The sequence below is a fragment of the Berghia stephanieae genome, chromosome 9 (genome assembly GCF_034508935.2).
Source record: "Berghia stephanieae isolate SIO BIC M18660-M18661 chromosome 9, UCSD_Bste_1.3, whole genome shotgun sequence".
NCBI lineage: Eukaryota > Metazoa > Mollusca > Gastropoda > Nudibranchia > Aeolidiidae > Berghia > Berghia stephanieae.
In genome coordinates, this window is record NC_088368.1 from 12,250,365 (window position 1) to 12,256,949 (window position 6,585).

Consider the following 6,585-nt stretch of genomic DNA (forward strand, 5'->3'; position numbering starts at 1 on the left):
AAAAACTCAAAAACACGACTTAATAAAAACTTCACTTTTACAAATAGAAAAAACTTTTTGCCAACTTTTTTTAAAATGGAAAACTAAAAGAATCAGTCTTTCACAACTGCCAAGAAGTCTTGAGAAAAAAGACCACATCCAAAATTTCATTGTCTAGTGACAAACCTCAAATTCTACTAGTGTTACGATATAACCCTGAGAATAGAAAATGAATTCAAAGAATGAGTCGACAGAGTCAAGTTGAGTTCGACACTGCTAGAGCTAAAGTTTTACTTTATCATTTTAATTAGAGTGAGTACCAAAAAAAAAAAGGGAACAACAAAATGGACTTTAAGAGTATTGACTGTATGCAGATCCCACGGCCACTATTTTTGGTTTTACTGTCGGTTTTACTCTATATAATCTTAAAAGCTTTGCCCTGGGAGTCATAGGGATAGGATCTGCTTTACTGTATTCTCTAATGATTACATTTTTTAAAAACTTCCTGTTTAGTTCAAGTAAATTTTTTTTGTGCGTGTGGATTAGTTTTCAATCTCTTATGCATTATAATTATTATTTAAAAGAATTTCCTTTTTCGTTCTATCGGATATTTTCCAACCTTCCACAAACAAAGATTTCAAGTGTAAAAGATGGGAACAATTTTAACGGTTTGAAATTTGGGAGGGATCTCTAGAAAGATTTTATGACCCTGTAAATTTAAGGTAAAAGTGTGATTTGAATTAGTTGGGTACAATTTGTTTTCATATTTTATTTTCATTCTCCTGATCCTCCTCCTCCTCCTCCTACTACTTCTTCTTTTTCTTTTTCTTCTTGTTCTTCCTCTTCTTTTTCTTTTCTTGTTCTTCTTTTTGTTCTTCTTCTTGTTCTTCCTTCTTCTTGTTCTTCTTCTTCTTCTACTTCTTCTTCTTCTTCTTCTTCTTCTTTCTTCTTCTTCTTCTTCTTCTTCTTCTTCTTCTTCTTCTTCTTCTTCTTCTTCTTCTTCTTCTTCTTCTACCTCTTCTCCTTCCCCGCCTACTTTTATTATTATTTTTTTTACTATTTCTTCTGACAAAAGTTTCACTAAAGAATAAAATGCATTTTCCTTTGTAATATTTGAAAGACCTATATTTTTCATTTAAAATAAGCAAAAACAGAAACCCCTTAGCTCTAACACTCTTGTTGTATCAACGTGTTTTTTTTCATTCATTTCTACACCTAGACTGTGCGCTATGTGGTCTAGTGGTATGACACTAGCCTTCCAATTGGAAGATCCTGAGTTCAAGTCATTCTCTGAGTGGCATATAGGTTTGAGTCCTTGGAAAAGACTCTTTACTCACACATTCTCTTACTCAGTTGTAAAATGAGTACCTGGCCGTTGATAGCATTGTCTCTTTTTGGGAAAAATTTTTGAAATATCACCTAACAGGCATTATGTCTCGTCCTACATGTTAAGTCTTGCCAGGGACTTCTTGCTAAGCACTTGTAAAGCACGTTAAGTGGATATTGCCGTATATAAATACTCAAGTCTTTTTTTGTTTGTTTTTTTTTTAGATGGAGTGGGCATCCCCTGACAATCCCTTAGGACAACTGACCTAAAACACGTATGTGGAAGCAGACTTTGTTGACATGGCCAAGCAATACAATTACATATCGGGTGCTGGATTTGACAAACCTAATGTTACCGAAAACGCACACCCAGAGAAAAAGCTGTGGAAAATGGAGTCATTAGCTCTCATCAAAAAAGTAAAACACTTTTGTCTATTATAATAATGATAATAATAATAATAAAATAATAATAACAATAAAATAATAATAATAATAATAATAATAATAATAATAATAATAATAATAATAATAATAATAATAAATAATGACAATAATAATAATAAGATAAATCTTTACTGTCCACTAATATAAATAATATAATAAGCATATAAATGTGTGAATCTTATAATATAATCATCACAAACAAATTTACTTCACAGTGCACATCAATTGTAGATTAAATAGGGACCATAATGTTTTTAATGCATTGAAATTAAGACTGATTGCATTTTTAGTCTTGATAAAGTGTAGAGAACAGAAGACAATGAGAAACAGGTTCTTGCATGACCTATATGTGTGTCCCACTATGTCAAATGATTTAGACTGTATAATTTGATTTTGTAATTCAAAGTATGAAACATGCATTTAATTTCTATTTTTTATTTATGTCAATAGACATAGTTTTCTTAAAGTGACAAATTCTAAAATCTCACATTTCTGGTCATTTCTTCTAAATTGAGCTTTTTCTATTTAGCGCGATATCCACTAAACATGCTCAAAGCGCTTTACAAGGGGTCCTTGGCCAACAGCACCACTTAACACTAGGACGGGACATGATGCCTGTTAGGTGATTTTACAATTTTTTTTCGGACACAGAAAACACTGTTAACGGTCAGGTACTCATTTTACACCTGAGTACGGTGAGAGAATTTGAGTTAGGAGCCTTTTCCAAGGACTCAACTATGTACTGATCAGAAAGCGAGTATCATACCACTAGATCACATAGCTGCACCATAAATCCACTTTTAAGGCACCTGGTTCCCCCCGACATAATACCATTTTGCGACAATAAGTTACATATGTGAACAATCGTCTAAAAACTGTATTATTATTATTATTATTATTATTATTATTATTATTATTATTATTATTATTATTATTGTTATTGTTATTATTATTATTATTATTATTATTATTATTATTATTATTATTATTATTATTATTATTATTATTGTTATTATGATTATTATTATTAATAATAATATATATTATTATTATTATTATTATTATTATTATTATTGTTATTATTATTATTATTATTATTATTATTATTATTATTATTATTATTATTATTATTATTATAATTATTCGGCCATTATTCTTTTTATTAACATTATTATAAACATTAGCAATGCTAGTGCGTACCATTATGTAGGGCAATTTCATATTCTTTGTGTATTATGTGTAGATTTTCTTTTTCATTTTTGTCTTTGTTATAAAGATGTGCTACACTATGCTCTACAATTATAACATATTTTTTTGCATTAGCGTTAAATGACATATTTTTTACTTAAATATTAAATGACATATTTTTTACTTAAATATTAAATGACATATTTTTTACTTAAATATTAAATGACATATTTTTTAGTTGAATATTAAATGACATTTCTTTATACTTAAAAATTAAATGACATATTTTTTACTTAAATATTAAATGTCACAGTTTTTACTTTAACCTTAAATCGTATATTTTTTAACTTTCACCTTAAATGACATCTTTTTACTTTAAATTAAATGACATCTTTTTTTTATCTTAACGTTAAATGACACCTTTTTTACTTTAACATAAAATGACATTTTTTTACTTAAACATTAAATGACACCTTTTTTACTTTAACCTTAAATGACATGTTTTTTACTTTAATTTGAAGGTGACAATTCATGCAATTTCTGGTTAGAATTGAAAACCTTTGACATCCAGACAGCCATCAAGTATGGGGCTCCAGTCAGTTTATATCTTAACTACATCTCTGTTCCAAACAAAGGTATTTTTCTCTATATTGTTTGTAAATTATGTTATTATTATTTTTTCTAAATTTAGACTACAGAATCATTGGAGGCCTTTGAAGTTGAGGTTGATCCCATTTGTTATGGCTCAAGATGTTTTGTTTCGCACCTAACTAGAGCATTTATATGTAGGGCAGCATCCACTAAACATGCTCAAAGCACTTTACAACAGCAACATTTAACATATAGGACGAGACATGACGCCTGAACTGATAGGCGATATTTGAATTTTTTCCCCAGCAGAGACAACGCTGTTAATTGCCAGGTATTCATTTTACACCTGAGTATAGTGAGTAAAGAGCCATTTCAAAGGACTCAACTATGCGCCCCTTTGAGTAGGACTCGACTCCAGAACCTTCTGATCCAAAGGCGAGTGTCATACCACCAGACTACAAAGCCACATCTAAGTATGACCCATTAAATCTAACAGCTCAAGCTACCCAATCATTGCTAGATCCATAATCTGGATGTCTAAAATGTTAGTCGTTCTTTATATTGTACATGATCAAGGTTCAAGAGTTTATTTGTAGGCCATTGGTCTATCACCATAACATCTCTCTGAGCAAATTATTCTAACAATTATAATAATAAGGGAATAACATTGTATGGTAGTCATCTATGACTAAAAAGCAATAATAATAATAATAATAATAATAATAATAATAATAATAATAATAATAATAATAAAAAATATTAATAATAATAATAATAATAATAATAAAATAATATAATATTGATGATGATGATGATGATGATGATGATGATGATGATGATGATGATGATGATAATAATAATAAAAAATAATAATAAATAATAATAATAATAATATAAATAATAATAATAATAATAATAATAATAATAATAATAATAATAATAATAATAAAATAATAATAACATAAATCACTAATAGACTTCCATTTACTGTTTCTAACAATTCTATCAGGAAAACAACCAAAATCATAACGAAATACTTGATTGTTTACTCATTGACAGCTGCTTTGAAGATTTCTGCTACGGTGAGAAATTCTCACTACAACATTCGACTCAACTCTTTTCCTATTGCACCATCCACTGATACATCATACACACTAGAACAGTCACATGCACACAAGTAAAACACACATACATACACTATGTCCTTCAACGACAGAATGGCGATACAGACAATTTCATTAAATTAATACAATTTTCACACAAGTATGATGGTTTGTCCTAAATTGTCAATACAAGCATATTATTGGTGATAGACACTGTTTGATGATGGCATAACAGTTGATGTTTTGGGGCCAAAAATGACACCCTACAAAGCCATAGAAAGGCGGTAAATGAAGTTAAAAATTAAAACGATGCTTTGTGATAACGACAAATTTTTGACACAAGTAATGGACGTAGTTTAGATATGAAATGCTAACAACTGCTCATATCAAATCTTTTCTCATTTTACTTTGATTGGGTAAGGGATCAAAAATTCATTGACAACCGTCGTTTCAGACTGAAAAAACGATTTTTTTGATTGACTGCACATCTGTGTACTTAGGATGACTTTCCAATGATCAAACATGCCTCTTGTTGATATTTAAGCATATTATATATAAAAATACATCAATGACTTCGAAAATACCAATTGTTTAAATTTATATTATTGTTTGTGTTGGACAAACCAATAAGAAAAATGATGATTGAATAAATTAATATAGTATGACTTAATACCAAAGATTGCTGTGTGTGACATAGACAAGAGGAAATCCTTAATTGCTGCCCTATACAGCAGGTGTGTGTGGGGGGGGGGGGGGGGGGTTGAGGAAGTAAGTTAATAATAGTAAGAATTTTCATAAGCAATGAGGGGAAAATGATCAAGATCTAGATTAGTGATTTGTTTTCATTTAAACAATATCAACTTTCGCCAATGAAAATATTATATTGCTTTCAGGTCTAGATGTGACTGTTTTGCTGATCAACAAGACAAAACGCGTCTTCCGAATCTGTGTCTTCAACTTCAAACCTTAAGAATAGCAACAGGAAGTGGGCCATGACCAAAATGGTCTTGACCCTTTACCCTTGTAATTTGTGTCAATGGGAGCCCTATCCACGGGGAAGATTTTGGGAAAGTGCTCCCCTCAAATTGAAAGATTTTTAAAAAAAAAAGTATTTGTGTCAGAAAAAAGTGACTTTCTATCCTAACCAAAATTTTTTTAAAAACTTTTCATTTAAGAGCCGAAGCTCATTGATAAGCACTTGCTTCACTGCAAAAGACCAAGTTTAAACTCGGATTTTTTTTTTGAGCCCCCCTGTCCACCCAGATTGGTTATTTTAATCTTTTGATCGGGGGAGTATTTTGAAACTCTCTGATTGCAATTTCTTAGAATTTAACGCATGAAAATGGGGTAAAAATTTCCTTTTAGCCCTTGGCTCTGAAGGGCAACTTCAACTTTTGCATTTGGTGTTAAAGCTTCTCGGGTTTTGGTCATCCCCTTTTTGTTTGGGGTGAGGTCTGGGTTTCTTTATTTTTTTACAAAACCCAAAAATTCTTCTTTATTGTAAAAGCGATTTAATTCAAATTTCGAATTTTGGTGTTTAATTCAACTTTCGCATTTGGTTTCAGTCCCAAAACAAAACAAAAAGAGGTTAACACTAAAAATGCCCAAATGAGATCAAAGTTTAAAAAAAAATATATGGATAAATTGGCTCTTTAATCAAAATAAAAATTAAAAGTTTTCGCCTTTGGCCTTTCCCCAGACAAAATGAGCTCATTGACAAAGAAAAAAAAAAAAAAAAAGGAGAAAAAGCCAAAGTAGGTATTTATATATTAAATTAAAAAATGGGGACTTAATTTCACAAAAAAAAGGGGGTTTTCAAAAAACTGTTAAGAGAGTTCTTCATGTAAATATTACGATGTAAAAAGAATTTCACTGATACGAAAAAATGAGAGTGAAAAATCAAATCATTCTCTATAAAAAAGATGGATTTGAAAAAATTTAAAAGCCAAAATGT